Source organism: Sebastes fasciatus, chromosome 2 (genome assembly GCF_043250625.1).
Source record: "Sebastes fasciatus isolate fSebFas1 chromosome 2, fSebFas1.pri, whole genome shotgun sequence".
Lineage (NCBI taxonomy): Eukaryota > Metazoa > Chordata > Actinopteri > Perciformes > Sebastidae > Sebastes > Sebastes fasciatus.
In genome coordinates, this window is record NC_133796.1 from 6,660,237 (window position 1) to 6,685,268 (window position 25,032).

At 40.1% G+C, this 25,032-nt stretch overlaps 1 protein-coding gene and 1 long non-coding RNA gene across 4 annotated transcripts in view; one reads left to right on the plus strand and one right to left on the minus strand.

The window, feature by feature from the left end:
• tshz3b (teashirt zinc finger homeobox 3b) overlaps positions 1 to 1,489 on the minus strand; it is a 44,338-nt gene extending 42,849 nt beyond the window's left edge. For 2 of the 3 annotated variants that reach the window (XM_074660217.1, XM_074660197.1), the window contains exon 1: positions 113 to 1,489. The gene's annotated coding sequence lies outside the window, so the exon portion shown is untranslated. The remainder of the gene's footprint in view (positions 1 to 112) is intronic. The other variant, XM_074660207.1, reaches the window with a different exon arrangement.
• Positions 824 to 23,786, plus strand: LOC141783150 (uncharacterized). Its single transcript, XR_012597218.1, has 3 exons — positions 824 to 951; positions 1,111 to 1,184; positions 21,185 to 23,786. It is a non-coding gene; the product is annotated as an uncharacterized LOC141783150 (long non-coding RNA).
• Positions 23,787 to 25,032: the final 1,246 nt, after the last annotated feature.

Here is a 25,032-nt window from a genome sequence, read left to right on the forward strand (position 1 = left end):
CCTATATTATTTAACGAAACCACATAATATACAGTATCATTCACACACACACACACACACGCACACGCAGCAGGCTGACAGTGTGGTGATCGGAACGGAAACGCATACTTACTTTGCGGGCTGATCCTCCATGAGGTGTTGTTTTTTTTTTTATTCTAATAATCACGCGCAGTTCAAAGCCAAGAAGAGGTGGACTGAGGTGCATGAAACCATCTCATAAAAAAAATCCATTCGGCTCTCTCTGGGCAAGTCCTGTTGGGTGGTGGTGGTGAGGAAGAAGAAGAAGAAGAAGAAGAAAAAAAAGCCACATGCAGCTTTTTTCAGTTTTGTTATTCTCAGGAGCGACAGAGAAGAAGAGGAGGAGGAAGAGGAGGAGGAGGAGGAGGTGACGACCAGGACTGGTCACCCACACGCTCGTTGCCCTACGATATTTTGTCCGAGAGAAGCGCCTTTTTTGCAAAAAAATCCTCCGAGGGGCAAGTCACACAGTCAGTGTGTGCGCGTGCGTGTGCGAGCGCGCGTTAGTGCAACTCCTCTCGCGTGTGAATCGATGAGATACGTGCTTGATTGGGTCTCCCTTGTTGTAATAATGTACATGAGGAGGAGGAGGAGGAGGAGGAGGAGGAGGCTGCTCCCATGCAGGCTGGCTGCTGCTGGCTGCTGGCTGGAGCGCACGGATCAGGATCAGCCGAGCTCTAGCGCCTTCTGCCAAACACTTTATTGGCCACCGATGGTACTTTTTTCTCCCGTTTTTTTTTTTTTTTCTTCCTTTCTTTACGTGGCCTGATAGGAGCTATTTAAATCAGCCACGCAGCGAATCAGACGTGTTTCCCCCCAACACCAACACTGCGCTCGGCTCTCCTTCCTTTTGCGCACTCAAGTGACCGGAGAGGCGCAAAAAAAAAAAAGCACCCTCAATATATAAGGGTTAAAAGTAGTTTTTCTTCACAGGTAAGGTTAAAAATCCTTTAGTTGAGATGCAGGTTATTCAAATATTTTCTGGAGATCCTTTTTTTTTTTTTCCTCTTGCACCTTACAGTGAGGAATAAAAGTTTTTTTTGGATTCTGTGAAGTGGATGAAAAAAAATATTCTCCTGTATTTGTCCTCAGGGCGGTGATGCTTCACTGTTGGTGAAAACAAAAGGAGGATTCTTGAAGAACAAGAGGAGAGCAATAAAAAAGGGGTGAGTTTGCCAGAAGGCTGTCTCTTTCTCTCACCTCCTGTCTTCTCTCAGCGCCAGATGTGCAACCGCCGCTGCCGCCTCGTCTCTCGCGCTCATCAATAGCAAGAAGAAACAGCTTTCCTTCGTCGGATCCGCGGAGGGAATCAGATCTCCTCGGGTAGATGAACCGGTGGAGTCTCTCTGTCCGTTTCCTTTCTCCGCTCACCTCACCGGGCTCCTCGGTGGAAGGATTGGTGATTATTATTTGGTGACTCTCCGCCGATCCGAGGATGTTTTCGTCCTATAATCTCGCCGCTGACTGTGTGCGCCGCTCCACCACTGCATGCCGTTAGATCCGCCCAAGCATCTGTCCGTCTTTCCATTGGCGCATCCATCAGTGTCACACACACACACACAGACACACACACACATTCCTTGCGATACTACAATCCCCCCTCCCACCCCCACACAGTGTGTGTACTGCTCAAACATAACAGTCACTCACACACACACGCAGCGAGCACACACAACGCGTCTGATTGACACAGCACACTTTCTTAAAAGCGCGTCAGCTGAGCGCGCTGCGTTTTCTCTCTGACATTTTCTCTCCCAAATAAATAAGAGTCCGAGTTATTTTTTTTTTTTTTTACCTTTTGCGGCACAACCATTTTATTCTTCTTCCTAAATATCTACAAGAACTAAAGAAAAACAACAACTTGTAGCTGAATTTTAAGAAATACTTTTACTTTCTGAGAATAAAACGTTTTTTTAAATATTCCAGCTTTTTGATGATTTTGCGCTCTGATGAAAAAAACTTAAATTTGCTTGCAATATAATTATGTTTTTGAGACAAAAGCACATGAAACATGTGTACTTATTAACCGGGATATTTACCTGCTGAGGTGCCTACTTCTAGAACTGTAATGATTAATCAATAAGTTGTCAACTATTAAATTAATTGCCAACTATTTCGATAATCGATTAATCGGTTTGAGTAATTTTTTAAGTTAAAAAAAAGTCTAAATTCTCTAATTCCAGCTTCTTAAATACTAATATCTTCTAGTTTCTTTACTCCTCTATGACAGTAAACTGAATATCTTTGAGTTGTGGACCAAACAAGACATTTGAGGACGATAGACCAAACAACTAATAGATTAATCGAGAAAATACAAGATCATCAATCCAGCGAATGCAAATTTGGTCAGCAGCAAATCTCAACATTTTTGATCTTTTTAATTTAATGAAATTGACGAGATCGCTTCCTAACTTCTTCATCAGGTAGAACAAAAAGTGGGTCTAAGATATTTATCATTTAATAAGTCTAAATTATGTCAAAAGTAACCCAAACTGATTTTTTTTTAAATTTCCTAACAAGTTTAGTGAAATATAATTTCCTACTATGTTTTTATTTTTTTATTTTTTTTCGTGCAGCACACATGGGGACACATTATGTTATCTTTATCTCTTTTTGAAGATGCAACTCTATAGTGTCATTTGATAAATCTTGACTGAAGTGTTGTGCACTAATGGGGATGTAGACATACAGACATGACCCACTACGCCTACCTGAGAGAGAGAGACAGAGAGAGGAAGAGAGAGAGAAAGAGAGAGAGGCTTCGATTTATACAGTTGCCAAACACATGATCTCAAATGCAGCCTATTATCAAAAGTGTATTCGTTCTCCTCTTTAAAATCGTCTAATCCTGCAATCTAAAGTGTTTATACAGACTCCGATGGACCTGGTAGTCTGCCGGTGAACTGGTAGGAAAGAAAACAACTTAACAGATGTTTGTGTGCCAGATGTGTTTGTAAGGTTTTTATTCAATATGCGCGCTTTTTTTGCAAATGTTTTATTAAAAAAAAATGTAAATATCAGACGGTGGTAGCTGCGCATGTTTAGGAGTTGTCTTCCTTTAAACCATCGATGTGTGAAATAAAATCACGACGCTAAAGTTTACTGTTGAGAGACTCGTGCACAAGTAGGACTCGTGAAAACAACAGCGTGAACATCAGCTGAGAGTTACCGGATAATACAAAGCCAGAGAGGACTTTTTGTCGACGCTATATAGTTACATTAGTGTGCTTTATTTACATGGCTATTTGATAATTTCACCAAGTATATTGTACTCTTGCATTTTAAAAAAATATTGTTCCTACGAAACTCAAACAAAGTAAGAATATTCTTTTAAACTTTACTAATTATTCTGTTTGAGATAAAGGCAGTTTGTATATATATAAGATGTAATGACCTGCAGTCTGTGTGTGTGTGTGTGTGAGAGAGAGAGAGAAAGAGGGAGAGAGAGATGGGGAGCAAACACTGATCATCCATCAACAATATTAAAACGTTTGCATGAAACTTTCCAAAACACTTAAATGTTGTTAAAGCGACGTTTTGAGAGCTGCATTGTGCTAACAAAAAGTAAATACGTGTTTCATAACAGCTCCAGCTGCTAAGTGCTGATATTACCGGAACTCGTGGATGTATGGAAATGTCTGAAGTCCAAATCTGTAGATTAGGAGACATGTGGTGTAATTGTGGGTCAGATTACGCAGTTTACTGTCCAACCTGGCAACCGCACTGATTCACTCTCTCATGCATGGGAATTTTTTTTTTCTTTTACTTTTTAGATTATTGTGAAAGAGAACAAAACGTTATGATTTTGGCGCAAAGGTGGTTTTACGCACGACGCAGAGGTGCGTTTACTCCCATCCTGTTTTATTTAAAATACAATTAAAAAAAATTACATGAGCAAATCACAACAATTTAATTAGTGTCCTTCTTGTAGCACGCAAGAAAACTACAGAATTACTAAAATATTAAAAAAAATCTGATATTGTTCCTGCTTGTTATAGTGGGCCTCTTATACTGTAGGATATTATTATATTATAGGATAAATATCACAGTACATGGTGCCAAGTGCGTTTTCATGTCCTCACTGACATTTAAACTAGTTTCATTGAACTCTCCCGCCTTTGTTTAACCGCAACTGTGACATTCGAGTTCAATTGAACAGATTTACTTCTTCCATTTAAAAAACAAAAACAAAATGCATCATATAGAAAAATAAATCTGCGGTGATAAGAGTTCACAGACTCTATAAAGGCATAACCTCTTGGATGACTCGCATTTTAGTGTTTGAGCCAATTACTTTATTTAAAGGACGCAGGGAAAATGAATTCACAAGTGATGAAGTTAATCATCAACAATTATAATATCGATTCCACCAACAGTTAAAGAGAGAAACAGAGCTTATAAAGGGGCCACCAGTATGAGCACACGCACACGCACACACTTCCAGACCCCGAAGCCATTGCCATCTAGTGTGTGTGTGTGTGTGTGTGTGTGTGTGTGTGTATGTGTGTGTGAAACCTCTGTTTTACGCATAAAGGTCAGTAATTTATGCTGGTGTTCCTTCAGTATCTAGGGTGGTAGTGTGTGTGGTGTATGTGTGTGTGTGTTAGTGTGTGTGTGTGTGTGTGGTGAAGGACCTCGCCTCGTGCCTTCTGCCACTGCTGCCTTTTACGCACGAGTCGGATCTCCAAAAAGCCTCTCCACGGACGCACGGCATGGCACGACTTTGGGCACTTTCTCACACTGGACTGGGGTGAGTCCAAATTCGATCCTGACGTTTTATTTATTATTGCTGTTATCTAATACACTGAGCAGCCGAGAGATGAAGCCGAAATTGATTGGAGTCAGTCGCATCCAAGCGCGGACGTAATACGCGCGCAGACGCACAATAATTCAATACGTTTTTTTTTTAAGATGGTATTTTGGTGAGCTCCAACACATCATTTATCACATGTGATTATCATGAGAAAAACACATTTTTGTTAGGGTTTTCATTCGTGCACGTTCTTTCCCAGAAATATAACCAGTAAAAATGCGACTTTTAAAAAAGTTCCATATGCCATATTCTATTAGCTGCAGGGACTTTGTCACAGTCCAGATTAGTTTAGTGAATATCCCCCCCACCTCCTCCTCAAATAGATGCGGTCGGTTCAGTAGAAACAGAGGGAGGTTTAGAGCACAACTACTGTGATTTATCTCTGAGCCCCACCACTCCGCACCATCCGAGATTTACTCGTTTTTTTTTTCTTCTCCTCCTTTTTCTCTCCTTCTTCTTCTTCTACGGTGATCACGTTGGCGCACCGGCTTCACGGCACACTGGTTTCTAGTAGACTGGATAAAGAGCCAGGGGGTGGTGGTGGTGGTGGGGGACAGTCCGCAGAGCAGCTTGGGAAAAAACGTAGGAGAAATATAATAATAAAAAAATAGTATACTAAACTATAGAACAGCTCCTGAATCCTTTTATCTGTTCTCAACATGACACAAAAGTGTGACAATAATAGATACATATAATGCACAGTTTCAATGGAAGCTTACTTGAATAATGTTGTTCTTAACAAATCATTTCCTATGATATATATTGAATATATTGAAATGTATTGAATTTATTGAAAGGATAGGATAGCCCCTTGAGATGTACTGTAGCATCTCATTTCCGAGGGGGTCCTATAGACACTAATACAAAAACACATACAGACAAAAAAGCAATACATACCAAACATACACTGCAAATACACAGATACAGACAGCTTGCTCACCATCTCCCACCCAGACCCCCCATCAGCCCTCAGCTGTTATACTAGAAAAACGTGATACAATGACCATATTTAAATCAATTACATCAGCGTAAAGAACAATTGCAACAGTTTGTCTTCAGTTTATATCTAGCCAAATAAATTGAGGATCATAAGTACACACAAATTAAAAAAAAAAAAAAAATATTGAGTCTAAAAAACGATTCCCCCAAAAAACACTTTGTGAGGAAAAACACATTTTCTAGAAATACGTTTCTCTTTCACAAAGCAGATTGTTAATGGGGAGACGACAAAAAAGAAACCATCTCTGTTTCTATTAAAGTGGGCAGGCTGAAGGGAGAAGTCCACAAGCATCCTCTAAACTCCTACATTAGTTTTATAAGTTGTTGTTTTTTTTCCCCTCCCAGAAATCTGCTTTTTATCACCCTGTTTTTGATTTTCTTCCTCTCAGCCTCAGGCCGTGCCCGTGGCTGTTGGCCAAACCCTCCTGCCTTTCCCACCTCAATTTGAGACAGACTGTTTTATTATGTGGTGTTAAGGTTTCGTCGATATCTAAATGGGCCTTCTCCAAAAAACTCTCAGCTGGTGTGTTCACTAAAACCTATTTGCATGGAGAGAGAGAGAAAGAAAGAAAAGGAGGCCAGGGTTGGACTCTCCTCAAATAACCTTAAAAGTTACACAAAGTCCCACCAAAAACAAGACAACGCATCGACATGAGTGGCTGAAAAAGATTGAGTGGATGCTCTCTTTCTCTCTCTCTGTCTCTCTGTCTCTCCCCAGTGTCTTCCCCCCACCCCCCCTCCTACCTAGTTGGGTGTGCTGCGGAGCTAGCAGGGTTGAGAGGGCAAGTGCTGACCAGCCCTCTTTCTTTCTCTGTCTGCTGTTACTAGGTCACCACACACACACACACACATACACACGCACACACACATGCATGCACACACACTTCTCCTTGCGGTCAGTGTTGCCACCAGGGAGAGGGGTAATTTAAGCCCTCCTTGATGTAGCCTATTCATCACTGTCCTGTAGTCCGCGCCTCAAAATTAAAGTCTGATCTACAAAGTTAGAGTGAAATGAGATAAAGAAAAAAAAAATTGGCAGAGGTCACCGAGGGCCAGGCCAGTCAAAACACAACGCCGCGGCTCAGCTGGGCTGGTGTGAGGTGCTTTAATTATTTTTTCTCTATATTGCGTGGGTTGTGATTTTTGTTTTTTAAGTGGAAAAAGCCAAATTAGCAGAATAACTTGTTGGGAGGCCCGGTGGGTCAGCGACAACAAACTTGTGAGGAGGGTCACTAGTCTTGACTGATGCTTCATTAGCATAACTGTGTAATTATTACCAATAAGACCACATTTCTATTAGTTTATATGCTATTTTAAAGTGGCACCTCTGCTAATAATCTGGTTAAAATGTGATAAAAACAGAAATGATTCAACAAACAAACTTGATAATATAAAGAAAAAGACGTGATTGTCCATGATTGGCCTCAACTGTAGTCATAATAATGAAATCAAAGCACCCAGTAATGCCGGGATTATTGTTTTAATTCCATTAAAACCTGGTGAACATCATTGCAAACTAAAATGTCATTAAGATGTGTGGAAGCAAAGTCAAATGTTACTGTTGTGTTTTATTGCAAATGGCCCCTCGTTGTTTGGATCCCACAGTCTCCACTGCTGTACATGGAAAAATAATAATCATTTCAAAGTGAAACAGTTTTTTAGGGCTGTCAATCGATTACAATATTTAACAGCAATTAACTGCATGTTTGTCCGTAGTTTATTGTGATTAATAACTAATTAATAAAAATTGTTTAGATGTTCAAAATGCACCTTAAAGCGAGATTTGTCAAGTACTGCATTCAGCATAAAAATATGCTCAAATCATAACATGGCAAACTGCAGCCCAACAGACAACAACAGCTGTCAGTGTGTCAGTGTGCTGACTTGACTATGACTTGCCCCAAACTGGATGTGATTATCATAAAGTGGGCATGTCTGTAAAGGGGAGACTCGTGGGTACCCATAGAACCCTTTTTCATTCACATATTTTAAGGTCAGAGGTCAAGGGACCCCTTTGAAAATGGCAATGGGAATTTTTCCTCGGCAAAATTTAGCGTAAGTTCGGAGCGTTATTTAACCTCCTTCGCGACAAAGTAGCATGACATGGTTAGCTAAGGTTCTAAATATTTAAAACTGTGTTAATGTTTTAAAAAAAATTATGGCATTAAAACAAATTTGCGTTCACACGTTATCGCATTAACTTTAACAGTCCTAGTTTTGTTTTTTTCAAATATGTTTTTTATTATCTTCTGACCTTGTTTAAACACAATATGCAGAACATGATAGTAGTAACGCTTCCTTTTGACACTTGCACATTTGATGAAGGTTGCAAAGTGGAATGACCATGATGCATTGTTATCACACTAAAAAAGGAAAAGGTGTATGTGTTACATGAGTTACGCATGCATTATTTGGGATTTTGGATATGGATGTACCGATCCGATACCGATATCAGGCCGATCCTGACTCTCTTCAATGTTTACGTCTGATAACGTGTGCGTGTTACGTCATGCGTCAGCAGCACACTGGTAGACCGCATAGCTGAGGGAGCTAACAACAAACATGTCAGCTGTTTGGAGGTACACGGTTAGGAAAGCAGTGTTTAAGTCAAGTCTGATGTTGTCCCACACATAAAAGAATGATCCCAGTGACTTCCACACAGTGAGGCATACAGCTTATTAAGTAAACATATCGGATTGGTACTTGGTTTTTAGCCCAGGTATTGGTATCGGGACTTAAAAAGTCGGATTGGTGCATCCCTAATTTTTGAGGAGTAGCAACACAGCCTCACTGCAGTTTGTGAAATAGTCACAAAATGTAATCTATTTATCTTTTTTTTGTGATCCTCAACACAACTTGTATTTTTAGTGCGTTTTCCTACAAATGTCCAGCAACACGTGACACAAGTGTCAACTTCCGCTCCAGTCTTTCCAAAATAAAACCACTTAGTTAGGTTTAGAATTGATCGACTTGTTTAGGCTTAGGCAACAAAACTACTTAGTTAGGTTTAGGAAAAGATCGTGGTTTGGGTTAAAATAACACCGGAAGTGGCGTAACTTAAGTACAGAAGTTACACGACAAATAAATCAACTTGGACTAGTGGTTTCACAGGGGTAAAACGAACACCGGTCTCCTGGGTGAAAGTCTTGTGTTTTTTGACCCAAATTGTGTGTCTATGTACATGAATCAATACATGACAAGACCCAATTCAAAATCATGTTTATAAGCAATTATTATGATATTAGCAAATGTCATCTAGCTGATAAAATAATGTTACGTATGTTTTCTGAGCTTTTTTTTGCTTTTCCAGGACCCCAATCTGAACACAAGGGTTAAAGATGCAGTGGAATGACAATGACAGTACCTTTAGCTTCCTTCATCCGCATTGGAAGACGAGGGAGAAATTAGACTGCAGCCATGCATATTGTCGCTAATATCCACGCACTACGACCCATGATGTCGCTCCTCTGGCTTCTATAACTATCTAACGAGGCCAAGGGTCGTCTCATCATGCAACTTGATTGGATGAATTGATATACGTCCCTGAATGCAATAATGGGACGGAAGTGACAAAATAACATATTTTACACACAAGACATAGCAGAACAGGCAGGATTAGTATTCTTCATTTCGCTGCATCTTTAAGTGAGAAGCACAAACGGTGCGTTTTTAGTTCTACAACAGTCGTAAAGTAGATTCACAGGCTCAGATATATTTAGAAGGTATTTCTTCGGAAAATGTTTGCGTCTCTCGTGTCTGATGCAAGTCTGATGAGTTACACTGTTTATCAGCGTACAGTGTGACGGCGCGCTGCTGAGTGAGTCACTGCTTCCTCCTCACTGTGTACATGTGTGTGTTTTGCGCGCTTGTGTGTGTGCCGAAACCACGCTGACAGCTGCAGCTCATTACAGGCACTATTACTGATGGGGACTGCTGGGGGAAATTCCTTCTTCCACAGAGCAAACCACCCTGTTTACCACACACACACACACACACACACACACACAGGTCTCGCTTATTCATAAACCAGAGCTGCAACATCTGTAACTGAAACAAAAAAAAAAATGAAATAGAAACATTTACTGAACATTTACTCCTTAGTGAAAAATGAGGAAAAGGGAAGCTATCTTGTATAAAATGAGGTGACACATATTCCATCCTTCCAGTTGCTGGAGAATGAAAGACATCCCTCACCTGTGCATGAAGTCTTCTACATGTAGTTGTGTAGGTGTGTGTTCACATAAACACACACACACACACACACACACACACACACACACACACACACACACAGCCACAGGGTGAGCAAACTTAAGAGGAGATGAGATCACCGTAGCACTCTAAGCCTTTCTAAATTGGCAAACAGCAGCGTCACACAGACACACACACACACACACACACACACACACACACACACACACACAGCCACAGAGTATACAGTGTCCAGTGACGTTAATGAGAGGGCTGAAAGCCAGACACACATGTGCTAGAGTCATTAGGGAAGACTTCATAGCTACACTTCAGGCCACTACACTCCATTACTGTACTTCATTGGTTACACTGCTTGAAAATAGTGGTTTCTCAAAGTCAGGTTCAGGGACCACCAGGGCTCCATGGAGACCCCCAGGGAGTTCCTCATTAAATAACAAACAAAACCGGTTACCTGTTTTTCTTTATCTAATTTATTTGAAGCACTATGTTACAAGAATACAAGGATCACTATTTTTTACACAGTCGCAGAATGCACGGCTCTACCGAGAAACATAACACTGTTCATTTCTTATAGATTACGTATTTTTCCTCTTATTATCTGCAGTGCAGTAACATCGGTTGTTACGGCAATACAAGTAGTTTAAATATTAGTTATACTAATAGCTCTTCTATTCGTGCCTATTTTGGCTTTTAAATGTGTAGTAAACTGAGAACTATCTAAATAAAAGTAGCATCATGAATGAAAGAACACAAAGTGTCACATTTATGCAGGGGAATGCAGACTCAGTCTTGGCAGGAAATAAACAGTATTCATCAGTGAACAGGAGTGGTGATGGTGAGGGTGGGAGATAATCCAGAGAGGGGCTGATGGCAGAAGAGAAGGTCCAGGATTGTGAGCTGCTGGCGGGCTTGAGGTTTGGCGTGGCTGGCTGGCTGGCTGGCTGGTCGAACTGAGCAGACAGAGACAGAGGTTTAGACTTGATTCAGGCAAACAGGTAACTAGCAAACTGACGGGCAGAATGACAAAATCAAAGGCTAGATTTCCCTGATGCAACAAACTGCTGTACAGAGAAACGATCCTACAGAGACTGAAGATCAGAGCAGTGACGATGTACCGTTTGGTGAAGAGCTGATGACGACCAGGTGAGCTTTGATTGCTGAGGCGGAGCAGGTGTGGATCATGGAAAGCAAGCAGACCAGATTGAGTGCAGGGATGGGGACCAGGAACACAGACAGACAAGCAGACACAGACAGGCAGGACAACACACTAAAAGACAGATAGAAACTGTCCTAAGACGGCATCGTGACTCAAAGGGAGGACAAACAGATGGTGCATATAAACAACACTGGCCCATGCAGCCTGGTCTGAGTGTGTATTTTCAGAGCAACGGGCCTTCGGAACAATGGGCGTTGCTTTCGGGTTAACAGGTTTTTCGGGATAATGGGCTGTCGGACAAATGGGCTTTTGGTCCCATGGGACATTTGTCAGACTATTGGGGTTTTGGAATAATGAGCCGTCAGAACAATGTCATGACAGTGTTTAAAACTATGACTGTAATCTGTGAGAAAATATGTTTTCCCTTAAAATAATTGAGAATGCAGTTGAGTTGTGTGGGAACGTAATTTTGTAGGAGTTGCCCCACAAGTGAAGAGTAAAAATGTTTTTTTTAAAGTGTGTAAGTACATCCAAATGCATAGCTCAAATTTAATAAAATAAATTACATGAAATTCACTTGATCAGACATCACAAAGAAAGTAAAAATATTAGTCAAGATTGAAGGTTAAAGCTGGCTTTAACCCGTGAAAAGACCAAAATCAACAAAGCATCTGAATACTTTTCTACCCCTTCTAATAACTGTTCTACCATCTCTGTGGCACAGAGGAAGAACCTAAATCAAGCTTTGGCTATACAGGGAATACTTATTAGGAGGACCAGTTCAGTTGTTGGTTTTGGTTATTTCATGGGAAAGACAATACAGACAAGCCTTATCATTTAACGACCCAGTCTCCTAAAAATGACATTCCCATACAACTTGACAGCATTCTTAATTGTGTATTGAGGGAAACAGTCACAGTTTTAAACACGTGGTTAACATTATGAATTGAAACAAGATAAAAACTCAACAAACCTTCTTGGTTATGTTTAGGAAACAAAACTAATTAGGTTCAGGTTTACCCACATTATTTGAAAGATAATTCCACTCAAGGTGACATATCATTTGTAACATTTCATTATAATCATTGGTTCATCCAAAGTCTTACCTTAGTTCCTGGCATTACAGTGATGGTGAAAAGCATCATTTTGATAAATAAAGTCATCACATGTACCGTGAGTAAATCCTGGAAGTTTTTATTTTGCTGAATATTTGGCCTGAATGAAAGTTGTTAACTTAAAAAAACAAAACAAAAAAAAACAGAACACAATTTTAGATTATTTGGCTGGAAGTCCTATATTAAGTATATGTTTAATTTGATTTCCTTTCATTAGCTTTTACAAGGTGTACAGCATGGCAATAAATGGGTGTATCATCAGCATAAAGGTTAAAAACTAAACTAGTGGTCGTTATTTGTAATTACAACTGTAAGACGAAGGTTATGAAAACCCCCCAAAAAAATTCTATCTCCAAAGATTTATTATTAGCATATTCTGCCATAACCTAATAATGCCGTGCTCTGTCTCTAAGCTGTCATGACCAGAGAAGGAGAGAGATAGAGAGATGGTCCACTCCATGCTGTGATGTATCTGTTGCATTAATCAGCCTCTTAAATTGGAACGGGCTGCTTTTATTAATTATGTTCAACGTGAGGATGGTAGAGCCTCTCCCAACCATCCCTCCCTCCTCGTTTAGACACACAAATCACTTCCAGGAAGAAAAAAAAAAGACAGTAGAGAGAGACAGAGAGAGCTTCATTACAAGCAAATGAAAAGAGAAAATGGGACGATGCAAAAGGGAATGCAGTGAAGGAATGACGACAGGTATTTCAAAAATAAAATCAAAGGTGTGTAATAGGTAAAGGAGTCCTATTGGCATCTCTGGATTTAAAACATATTTAACTAAAATTAGTGAAAAAAACACATGTAGTGCTACTCCCATCTGGAGATATTACATTGATAGTGTAACAGCATTTTATCTAAAAATTACCAGTGCGTTATTAAAGTTTCGCTTTTATTCCTAAACTATCAATTCCACTTTAGACATAGCTAAGATGTTTATGTGCATGAATTTAATGATTAAGCTAATTGTTTTCAGTAAAAAAAGTAAATTTTGTGGGTTCCCATTCTTGAAAACAGTATCCCCAACTAGACCCAAATGTACCCACTTGAAGAACCCCCTTCCTCCCTCTTTGCACGTACAAAAGTCAAATTTACTATGGGTATACAGACCATATATTTACATGTACTTATAGCTAAAGTACAGGCCAGGCCCGGTGCCACAGGGGGTCTTATATACAATACAACTGAGGGGGCTGTATTGTATCTATAGAAAAATAACAAAAACAACAAAATGATTGGACGAGATACGCAGTGAGACTATCGCTTAGCTGTTTTTTCAGAACCAAGGACAGCACAGTTTGTTGCGTGTAGAGGTTGCGTGTTTAGGTGTGGTGCTGTCCGGTACTGAAACGGAGCGGAGGACATTGATAAACATGCGTTAGCTTCACTACTAGTGCCTTTTACGGTACCTGCCGGTCATGGTGGGACACCAACGAATGTCTCTGTTCTTGTATTTTTCCGAACAAAAAAGCTTGCAATTGCAGGTACATTTAGAATCGTGGCTATGTGCCGTGATTGTTTTCTTTTTTAGTTTTTGTTTAGCACAATTGCTTAGCTGGTGCCTGTCCATTTTGAATTTGTCTGATATTAAATTTGGCAGCACTGCGTCATTTTGGACTACTTGACTGTGGGGATTTGGGGAAGGGGGTGCAGGCACTTATACCCAAATCAATCACACTTCTTATACATATACTGTATATTGTATCACGAGTTAATTGTGTACCTGTTTGCATCTCTTCAAGTAAATAACATATATAAAGAAAATAAGACACCCCAGTCCGGCCTAGTCCCCAACATCCTCCATTCCAATCAATCCAATTCAAAAAGTTTACATTTTACAACACTGATACCCAACACCAAAATCTTCAATCAGATATTTGGGGGAGGCAAGTGGGGAGTACCATCTGAGGTATTCTGCCACACCAGCATCAGCAGGGCATCTTGGCTCCTTGCATAGACAGTCTGACGCAATCTGGAAGTAACAGATTATCTCACCCGACACGACAATAACCAAGTCGGTTTACAGCAACACAGTTTAGTGACAAATCAACTACAGACCAAGTTTTCAAAGACAGAGTGAAACCTGGATCATTTTTACTGCCTGTTACACTGAATAACACCAGTCCAGATGTGTTCAACAAGAGCAGCAACACACTGGTTTATATCTAACATGTGCATCAGTGATGGTGCGATTCAAGCACACTGTGTTTTAATTGTGAAGATGTGCCAGCAATTAATATATATATATATAAGTTGTGTATCAGAGATCTGTGCACGGCGAGCAGAGGATACAGAACTACCAAAAACTTTAGCATGCACTCCTGAGCTGAGCACAGAGGACACCAACCTGAAGCAGGACTGGCAGCCGGTGCATTTTTGAGTGAGTTTAACACTGAATATTGAGAGGAACAAATGGCTTTCTTTCAGCTTTTGGGGATCTGATGACGTGTCTGGTCATTACAAATATTGGGGGAGGACAAATTTCCATATTTCATATACTGGAGGAGACGTGACACTGAGGCGATTACACACTTGCTGATACCACTTTTTTTAATACTGGGTGCTTTATGAGGTAGACTGACCGATACAAGTTCAAATCTGGGGTTCAGACTAATTGCAATTTGCAGTGAATCAGGCCACTGTAAAATAACACAATAATGGTAATGTTGGTAATGCTAATGATTCATATAATGACAAAACTCTGAAGAATAAATGAAATCCTTCACCTTCTACGTACCCTCAGTACATAGACGTCTTTTATGACATACTTGGCTCTTTTTTTAGTGAGCTTTACTAATTTGATAAAACACAATCCTTTTAGAAAGGCACAATGGTGTGCTCATAGTTCTGGACCTTTTTGTGAGTCATTCAAAAGTGGTATTGAAACATTAATTAATCACGACTATATTCATTGTGAAACATTAAAAGAGATAATTTCTCTGCCAATGATGTGAACAACCAGTCTGAGCAGACTAAAATTATAACAACTATTTATATTGATAAAGAAAACTGTGCTCAGACAGAGAGTCCTACGGTCTTTAAATTTGTGCCGGGAAATTGAAGTGTAATGTTGCCTCTGGGTATCCAGGTCTGGACCTCTAAATATATCAAACTTCTTTTGGGGTTTTCCAATAACTTATGAAATCAAGAGGTTTTTACTTTACTTATTGTGATAATCGTGTTGATGCTACGTATATTTTTTTTTTCATTAAATAAAAGTCTATCATGACTTTAAGATATAAGAAATGACTAAGGGATGATCAGATTATTTAAATCAATGTGCAAAAGTTCTAAAAGTTGTCTCAACTCTCTCTTCGGTAGTCTTTGGCATGCTCTCTGTAGTTCTTAATGTACAAGAGTTGGTATTATTTCCCACTATATGATCCATTATATTATGATGCTGCTGGCTATATACACACACAGCACTAGGCTGCAGAAACCCTCAGGAGTCAAATGCTGTATATTTCACGATGTATAGCGAGTGCGTGGGAGCCACTCCACACTGAGAGCTTCAGTGGATACAAATCACGGGCCGATACTCTTGTCACGTCAGCCCGAGCTGAGCCCAAAGCCACTTCAGCTGCACCCGGTGTTTATCTTACTGCGACATTCTCCCTGCTGTTACGCCAAAGCCTCCTCCTCCTCCACCCACTTCCACCCTACCGCTACCCTGTGTTAAGATACCTGCTAAATGGAAAGAGAGACAGATGGATTTAATGGTGGTAGAGTGATACAGAGAAAGTGAAGTGGAGGAAGAGCTATAGAGAGAGAGAGAGAGAATCACATTTGTCCTCTGTGACAGTGGTGATGCTGAGAGGCCCTGATGTGACAAGGGAAGTTTGATTCTGCATACATATGTAAAACAGTTTCAGTGTGAGGAAACAAGATGTGTGTGTGTGTGTGAGAAGTGTGGGCGGATGTCTTTTCTATATTTTTGAGGTTTAGGTTGAAGTATTGAATTAGTATAAGTCACGTTATGATAAGGTTTAAGGTTAGTATTAACGGATGTTGAAATCAATTTAGGCAATTTCAAGGTCTTCCCATGTATCTGCAAAATGTTCACTGTCAATATATTCCTCCTACTTTGCTTTTCCGACAATAGTTTAATACTTCTTTAAGCAACTCAAAGTACTTAAGGTTTGGTAAAGATTGGCATCATGATTACATAGTGAAAAAATCAAGACTGACTTGAAAGATGTGTTGACTTGTTCAATATTAAGCCAAAAACAAACCAAAGTAGGTGGACAGAATTGTTGGAAATATGATGAACAGCTGGGTTTTACTTGGATGAAATCAAGTGGCAGTTGTCAACCTCATAGATATGGGTTGGTAGGGGCCTGCGAAACCTACGAGTAGGTGCAGAAGGCTGTTATCATCTATTCACATGGTTGATCACTGATACGAATACAAGAAGACGATGCCGACCTCTAGTGACCATAGTAATTATGACGGGAGCAAAGGAGGAAGTCAGGTGACGTAGTATAAAGATCGATAAATTCCGTGTAGTGAGGAGGTCGGGGTGGATGGTTGGATCAAACAACCACAGAACTTATGTTGACTTATTTTAACGTACTTTTGTTACATAACTTACATACTTATTTTAATCCAAACCACAATCTTTTCCTAAACCTTACCAAGTAGTATTATTGCTTAAATTTTAAGTTGTTTTTTTTAATTAAAATTTTAAGTTTCACTTTCACTTTCACAACGTGATAGGTGCAGTTTGGCCCATCTGAAGCATTAGAATGGAGGTGATAACCGCTGATAACGCCCATTCAATCATCCGATACCATTAAAAATGGGAAAAACAACAAATACAGATGCTTCTACTGCTTCGATGAATGTTCTGATGAGTAGGACATTATGTTCAATGGCCTTTGTAGTCACCTCGGGGAGATTTTTTGACCAAAGTGTTCTCCATCAGCATCATCAAAAATGAGGGAATATATTTTGGGAGAATGTTCTTCATCCCTCCAGTGGAGTTCCACAGACTTGGAGAATCTATTACATGGAGCACTGAAGCTGTTCTGGAGGCTTATGATGGCCCAATACCTCACTAAGACATTTAATGTTGAGTTTTCCTTTAATTTAAACACCTAAATTTAACAAATTCAATTTCTACATATATTATCTATTTCTCGTGAATTGGGTTGAGAAGGAGTTATAGTACGGAATATTATTCCCCCTTTCCTGCATACAATAAATACACAAGAGAAACATCTGTCAGTTGCAATAAGCATTCATGCACTTGAACTGTGTGTACGTCTAAGTGTGTGCACGCTTCCCCCCCCTCTGTCCACACACCCCCTCTCCTAACATAAACTCACCCTGACCTCACGTTGAACCAACATCCATATGCTCGTCCACGCCTCTGCACAAACAATAGATAGGATACTGTGTTAAATGCGGGCACCCCAGGGTGCAGCGGCCACGGCGTCTCCCTTACAAACTGGCGGTCAGGTGCCCTCAGGGCCCGCTAAGACGCTAGCTGACTTGACATTCACGTCTGCTCCACGCCTGTCTGAATTAGCACTTCACTGTCCGACAATCTGCCCTACCTCGGGGGGGAAGGTCAAATGATTTTCCCCCCGTCTGAAAAGAGCGAGCAGTCCTATCTTTAGGATATTTACAGTGACACCGAGGACGCTTTACTGGCGTCATTTTCTCGATGTGTCCCCTGCACCTCAAATGCTGAAATGTGGATTTGCAGCTGCGCAAGTGATGACTGATGGACGGGGAAATAGGAAGCAGCGTCCTCGACAGTAAGCAGATGCTGACCAGCAGATCACCATGAACAGGCCTCCGAGGTTTTGGACTCTCACAGGGATGTATGTTCCGTGAAGGGTCTGAGCATGTGTGTGTGTGTGTGTGTGTGCGTGCGTGTAGTCCAAAGGAGTTTGTGAAGGCTTTCCCTCTGAAGTGTCAACCTCCCAGAGAGAGGATCAAGTGCTAAGCGGGGGACTCGGGAGCTCAGTGCCTGGTGTATATGTGTGTGTGTGTCTGTGTGTGTGTCCAGCAGCCCACACTGGTGGTATTAGGGATTGAGGAAGTGATATATCCTTTTATCTGTTACTGTGGATGACCACAAGCCTGACCGGAGTCGGCCCCGCATGGCTAAATCCACACACTCAAAGGATGGATCAGTGTGTGTGAGTGTGTGAGTGTGTGTGTGTGTGTGTGTGTGTGTGTGTGTGTGTGTGTGTGTGTGTGTGTGTGTGTGTTTGGGTGTACAAAGGTGCATCAGAGAGCGAGGCCTTTCTCCTGAGGGGGGAGCGCAGAGTTGAAAGGTCAAACACACATGTGGGGGGTCAGTGAGCAGCCTGGCAAGCGGAACAGAAGCGTCATACACACAGAAACACACGGGTAAGTTATTGTGTGTGTGTGTGTGTGAGGAAAATGAGAAGAGCCTTATAAGATGAAAAACATAAAAACATAGAATCATACTGTTTGCATAGGGTGAATGTATGTGTCTCTGTTGTATCTAACTTTACAGATGATCTCTTTTCCTTGTATTGCTGTTTTATTGGTACATTTCAGACCATAACTGTTTGTTTTAATGTGTATTTTTCTAATTGACCTCTGTGTAAAAAGTCAAAGGATAATGACAGAGGAACCAAAGATCGACTCAAAGTATTCAATATTTTTTTCTGTACTTTGTTATTCTAACCCAATCATATTTTAATGAAGTTTAATATTTACTTTATGCATTTTTAAACATTCTGTAAATCTTCAACTTCAATTTATCATGATATCATTATAATGATTATCATTTTACAAAAAAAAGTCTGTTTTCCAAATTAATGATTGTAAGCAATTGTGATTTAAAACTAAATGACAGAGTTAAAGAAAAGGGAAATTAGTAAGGAAAAACAGTATGCCTTATCCATGATAGGGTGATGGTCGTAAAAATCCCAGGCACTCAAATGAGTGTTTAAGGATTAAAGACCTTTAATGAATATAGACTTATACAGTGACTCTCAGCCTATTTAGCTTGTGACCCCTTAACAGGAAGCAAGGTCGACATGCAAATCTCCGTCACCTTTGAGTTGAATTGAATAATGATTTTTCCTCATTAGATTGCTTCATTTGATTTGAAGCATTAAGAGATAAAAAAAAAAAAAATGTGGTATTTCACAAGAAAATACGCAAAGGTCAAGAAGAAAAATCTGAAAAAATAGTGTAGAACATTTTAGTTTTTCTTATTTCCTATTTCAGTAATCATCTCATGACCCCTTATATTCATTGCATGAGACCTCGTATGGGTCCTTTAGGTTGGGAACCACTGGGCTAATACATTATTAAAAAACACCGATGCACTCAGGGTGTCTTGACATTCAATGGAACCAAACATATAACTGTTTTGGGTTTTGGAATTTGTTTATGGTGTTCAGGTCAAAATGACCCAATTTAACTTGTTTGCATAGTGAAAGAACTAATATGTCACTGTCTTATTTTTCATAAAAAAAAAACATGCAATACAATATATATCTAAAATTACACATGCTGTACAACCCCAACACATTTATGTCCTCCATCTGAAGTTGACCAGGGCAATTTGAGAGGCTTGAGTTCAATCTAGCAATTTTCTCCTAGTAACACACCTTCCCATAGAGATGGGCAATATGACGACATATATTGTAAAAAAAAAAGGCTATTACCAGGTTGAAATACCAGGAAACATGCTATATTGTAATATATAGAATATCGGTATCGAGATATGAAATCACCTATATCATGTTTGAGGATTTTGACTATATTGCCCAACCCTACTTTCCACACAATTGCTGACAATAGTAGTAAAAAAAAAAAAAGAATTGTGGTCATACGAGATGGAGAGATCAGTGACCAGGAGCACTGTGAGCCGCACATTATACTGAATTACAACTGCACAAAGAGAGGCGTGGACAGTTTATACAAGCTGCCAAGCTGTCCTGCAACAGCTGCCAAAGAAAAAAACTCTTACAGGGGCCTCCTCTGGTCTTTTACAACATGCTGGATGTGTTGACATACTATGCTTTTGTGATCTGGATGGCACCAAACCCAGAAAGCTCCAGAGGAGAGGGGTCTTTGTAGAGGAGTGAGGCGAGGCACTGGCATCTGTGTTCCAGAAAATGCACACGCAAAAAAAAAATCTATTATGTTACGTATACCCCGCTGCTATTTGCTACTAATATAAAAAAGAGTATGTAGGTATAAATTTCATTTTTGTTCTGATTTAAAATGGCACCAATAATGTCCTGGGTTAGTTTGACCCGGTGAATACTGGTGAACACGACACATCACGTCTGATAATTGGCGTTGTCGACACTGTTCTAGTGTAGCTGTATAAGTGTCATAAGACAACGGTTGGCGCTTTGTCACACTTTTTTGCACTACTATTTTTAGTGATATAAATAGGTACTGCATTAGTAACTGAGACCAAGTGGACATCACGGCTACGCATTTTACCATCGCTCTATTTCTCTCTATCTTTTCTCTATTTATAAAACACGGCGAGCTCATCCCTACGCTGTAGCGACAGAAGCATGACTTTCATTTACACTTGGGATGAGGCGATCCTCTCTGCAAGGAGCAAATAATGATGTACAGTCGATGTGATTCTACCGCTCCCGACGTATTATACCGTGGTTTATGGTGTTGTAGTGGGTGGCGGTGCATGTCAGGTGGGGGTGCTGAGCTACCTGACAACGCAACGGGAAAATGTGTTAAAAGCCAAACCGTGTTTGTCGTTGTGTTTTCACAGCTACGATCTAAACTACAACAAGAGTCGGTGTTACGGCGAGGACGACTCAGATTCGTGGTCACAATCTCATCTCTCTCTCGCTCTCTCTCTGCTTCTTCTTCTTCTTTCTTCTTTTGTTTTGCAGGTCGGTGCGGAGATTTTTTGCAAGATTGTTTGTTATGATCCGGTGCGTTTTGACCTCAACCGGAACCAACAATCTTACCCGGGTATGAGAGACCATACGCACCGACACACTTCATGTGCAAAGAAACACATTCATCTGTTAAACAGAGCGAACACATCACTCTTTGCTAAGTAGAAGTTTCACTCATATCTTCCCCCTTCGTTCTCTCATCTGTCCATGTCATCCCTCACTAACCCGCTTTCACATCACCCATCAGTTAGTCTCACACACACACACACACTCCTCTCCACATCAGCCATCACATACATGTACATCTTCGCATTCACGCGCAGACCGACTGCTTTACATCACATGTCAGATTCACACGCACACACACACTCACATACAATGCATCACACATCAGTTATATCTTTTAGGCTGAAGGAGAGGGGGGGGGGGTGTCGGCGGCGGGAGAGGTTGACAGGGGAGAAGAGGAAGTACACAGGAAGTACATTAGTTATCACTCCCATGTCTTCTCCACCTTTTCACTTCTTATCACCACCCGATGTCTCAGACCCCAGCCGAGCCGCTTCTCCTTCTCATCCCACCCCTTTTCCTTTTCTCTTTCTGTCTCTCTCTCTCTCTCTTTCTCACACACACACACACACACACACACACACACACACACACGCCTCTAAAAATGACTTCCGTGCTCCATTTTAGTGTCGGGCCCTGGGATCTAGATGACACTTGGCAAGCCGTAGAAGCCGCAAGACAACTGGATGAAATATTTAAATGAAAGACGGCAGGGGTAGAAGAAGGTGAAGAAAGGAGGAGGGGGGGAGACAGAGAGAAAGAAAATAGGACAGAGGACGAGGGAAGGAGAGAGTGACGATATTCAGATGGTGAGCAGAATGTTAAGGATTTCTTTTCTTTGGCAAAGAGAGGGTCGGTGTGACAAGAGGTGCGGATGAATTGGCTTTCACCTACGAAATAGCCTGAAGAGAAATAAAACCAATATAGTAAGAGATCACATCGCTTTGTCTTGGAATCATCAGCAAGCCTCAATATGTGTCAAAGTACTTTCAGCACGGTGCCAGCTCTGCTGCTTAGAGGAGGACAATGAATCTTAATACCAACGTGATCTCACAGAAAGACGTGAAATGACCACAATCCTTTAACAGCGCATGATATGGTGGCGGCACGTAAAACAATTTAGGTTTAGGCAACAAAACTACTTCTTTTGTCATATAAGCTGCTCTGTAAGGCTGTATGAAATGCAAGTATGCTAACATGCTCAATTTTAATGCTTACATAAAAAATATGAATACTTAAACTTTATTACATTGTCGTATACATACAGGTACATATATGCAATTTGACCCATCCTAAGCCTTTAACAGCAGTGGGCTGCTGTAAAGTACCCGGAGATAACTGGTGCTGGTATAAAGTTTACTACAGTATATTCATAATTGGATAGGCTACATAAAAAATGTTGACCTGTTGGTGGCACTAGATGGAAAGTAAGGGGATAACCAAAGTCGTAGAATCCATCGTCTGATCTATCAATATATGGTACAGATATCTCATATTTTTTTCCTTTTAAAGCATTTTTTTATGTAAAATTAAAATAAAATCACAGCAGTCCATCTAATACATGTCCAGACATTTCACTATAAAAAGAAAGATTATGTCAACTTCATTGTGGTGCTAGGTATTCATCCTCTGGGGACCATAAATGTGCACAAAATCCAATGTCAATCCATCCAGTAGTTGAGATATTTCAATCTGGACCAAAGAGATGGATCGACAGACTGACATCGGTTATTCACATGATTCTATTCTGAAAAGTTGTTAACATTTTATGAACGTTTACTTTTACTTCTATCGATGAATGGTTCTGACAAAGTCTGCAAAGTCATTATATAATTTTATTCTGCAAGTTCCAAATGCAAAGCCAATCAGCGTTCATATAGTATACTATCTAAGTCCTGCCTCTTCACCGTGTTGCCTCACTGCTCTGTGATTGACATTAAAGGAGCTAAAAATACCATGAAATTAGAAGTTTTGAAAACCTCAAAATAGATGATTATAATAAAGACATTATAAATGACAATGATATAAATACCAATTAAGTTGCAAGTCTTTTTTTTATTATTTTATTTGCAACTGGGTAAGAATAGTCACATGGCAGCTATTTGTCTATTTACAGCTGGTAGTAGTAGTAGTAGTAAAGAGCAACACAGTGCATGTACAGAGTAAGTTATGGAGGATGAATGGGTTGAATTCAGGTCTTTAATCCCAGAAACTGGGGTTTGAGTCTTGTGAGAAGCCTATTTTTCACTTAGTTGACTTATAATTTTCAAATTTTGTAATTATTATTTTCATTTTTTAGTCGCAGTTTGGTTAGGTTTAGGCAACAAAACTACTTTGTTAGGTTTAGGAAAAATATACATACAGTTATACACATACAGTATCTAATGTATGCCAGGGTCGGGTGCAAATAGTATTGTTGGCTACTGACACCTTGTTGCTAACTGGCTTTTTTTTTGTCTTGTTTCATCTTGGCAAAAAGCTGATTTTCACCACTAGCTGTTACAGCTGTGACAGTTACACATCTTACGCCAATAAAAGAAAACTTTACTGCATGCCATTTTTGCCATCAAAGATGTGAAAACTGGAGCACCCCGGTAGCTCAACTGGTAAAGCAGGCGCCCCATGTACTACAGGCTGATTCCTTACCGTAGTGGTTCGAATTCAACCCGTGGCCTTTTGCTGCATGTCATCCCCTCTCTCTCCCCCTTTCATGACTATCATTATCTCTAATAAAGGCAAAAGCCAAAACAATAATCTTAAAAAAATAAAGTGAAAACTTTGAACCTCAATATCTCAAAACCAGGACCACAGATAGAACCTTATAATTCCATTTATGTTTGAGTCCATCTACCATGCAAGACAAAAGACGCAATAAAGACGAACTTTTGGTGGGTGTGTGTGTGGGTGTGTGTTGTTTATTCAATCATCCACACTTGCTGTATAAGCTCTCTGTAATTATTTTCAGCCGTGTGTGCAGAGCTGCATGCTGGACGTGCAAATGAGTATTTAAGATGCATGCATGTGTGTGTTTGTCACTATGTATGTGTATGCCTTGGTGCATATTCTGTATGTGCATAATTGTACTGTACTGCATCTATAAACATGTGTGCATGGGTTTGTGTTTGCAGTATAATGTATGCCTCTCCATGTATGGTTCCCATCTGTTAAAAGTCCTGCTTGCAAAGGACTGTGCTCATTACAAACATGGACATCAGGCCTGTCTGTCAGCGACATAGGGGAAGCATGTTAGCTTGTAAAGTAAAACTTAAATGTGAAGCGCAAAAAAAGGAATACAATTTTACTGTGTCTTGTAAAATTATTGGGAAAAAAAAGTCAATAAAAAAGTGAATATTTGATATGCAGTGTGTTATTTGTATTTTACATGCAGCACTGTGCGCTGTACTTCCTTTCCCTTGTGTGCAGAAAGGTTGTGGTCAAAACTGCTCCCACTTTTGGTACCAAAAAATGCACCGTGAATCACGGATTTATGAAGATGAAGTTCTTAAATAAAGGTTTAGTTTTAGAGCAGCTTCAGGTCATATTGAGTATGGGCATACTGTATGTAAACTGGAGGAAAATAAGTGGCAATATACAGTATATGTGTTTTACATTCATATCAACTAGTTATTGCAGTGAAAAGAGAGAGAGAGAGAAAAAAAAGTCATGTTCTTCATTATTCTCCCGAACAGTTTCGGCATGTTGCAATGAAAATGCTAACGCATCGCCATCCAGTAGTTCAGACTAAAGCATTACTTCAAATAAACATTCTGTTT